Source organism: Octopus sinensis, linkage group LG4 (genome assembly GCF_006345805.1).
Source record: "Octopus sinensis linkage group LG4, ASM634580v1, whole genome shotgun sequence".
Lineage (NCBI taxonomy): Eukaryota > Metazoa > Mollusca > Cephalopoda > Octopoda > Octopodidae > Octopus > Octopus sinensis.
Window position 1 is genome coordinate 131,611,375 of NC_043000.1, and position 1,405 is coordinate 131,612,779.

A 1,405-nucleotide genomic window follows, 5' to 3' on the forward strand; every position below is an offset into this window, starting at 1 on the left:
AAATCGGTTGGAAACTTTAAAAGTTAGAGCAGAAAATAACATTCATATGAGAATTTGTATTGAAATATCCTATTGGTTTTTGAAAAATCGATGCTGATTGAAAATAATCGATTTTTTTTTAAAATTCCAAGTGCGTAAGTTACCGCATGTGCATAAGCCCCCCCCCCCCCCACACACACACACACACGTGTCAAGTTTCATCAAGATCAGTTGGAAAGTCTTGGAGGAGTTAAAATAACAAATTCACAAACACATACACACAGTCACAGACAGAAATTGTCGTTTATGTATGTAGATATATAGTCAATTCGATGAACAAACAATTAAAAAAAAAAAGAAAATAATGGAAAGAGGAAAAACCGAACGTGAGGACGTGCACAAGAATTATATAAAGGTGAAAGAAGAGTTTTTAATGTTTCGAGCATGGGTCTTCATCAGAAAGGAGAAGCAGAAAAATCCAAAGAAGAAGAAGGAAATCGCCTACGGCCCACATGTTGTTACTTTTATGAACGTAGATAGATAGATAGATAGATAGATAGATAGATAGATAGATAGATAACCAGATAGGTCGAGCCAGTCTCTTGTTACAAGTGAATCTGAGAGCAGCAAGAGACCGACTCGGCCAAAATATAAATATTCATCACAAAAATTATTTTATAAATAATTACATAACTATAAATAATTACATTAACGAGGCCGGTTAGCTCAGTTGGTTAGAGCGTCGTGCTAATAACGCGAATGTCGTGGGTTCGAGCCCCATACTGGCCAATGCGTTTATTTTTTTAAATGGCGGTGCCCCAGCATGGCCACAGCTCATGAGCTGAAACTGGAAAAATCAAAATCAAAATCAAACTAAAGTATTTATATAAATGAATAAGATCCAGCAGTTGCTGGATCATATTTGCTTACATGATTATGTTATTTATGTAAATATTTTATAAAATATTACGATGTACTTGCATAGCAAGTGGCTTGATATGAACTCGTGTACTGAAACAAAAACAATTGCAGCGTGGAAGGTGTTTACAAACCATTTAAAAACAAAATACCGTTAGATTCACTTCAACATTTCGGTGTGTATATTTTTAAATGGTTTATAAACACCTTCCATGCTGCAATTGTTTTATAAAATAATTTATGTAATATTATATTGTAAAACTCATCAACTATCAGCGGTTACCATTGTACAGAAACAATTGTTCTGTTCTGTGGTTAAAGCCTGTTCATTCCATCTTCTTGGTACTTGCTTACATACATACATACATACATACATACATACATACATACATACATACATACATACATACATACATACATACATACACACACACTCACGCGCGCGTGTATGTACGAGGAGTGCTGAAAAGTTGCTGGCTTTGTGCAAAAGAAAATACAGGAGGATCAG

At 34.7% G+C, this 1,405-nt stretch overlaps 1 non-coding gene across 1 annotated transcript; it reads left to right on the plus strand.

Moving 5' to 3' along the window:
• The first annotated feature begins 694 nt into the window (after positions 1-694).
• Positions 695-768, plus strand: Trnai-aau. The gene has a single exon. It is a non-coding gene; the product is annotated as a tRNA-Ile (tRNA).
• Positions 769-1,405: the final 637 nt, after the last annotated feature.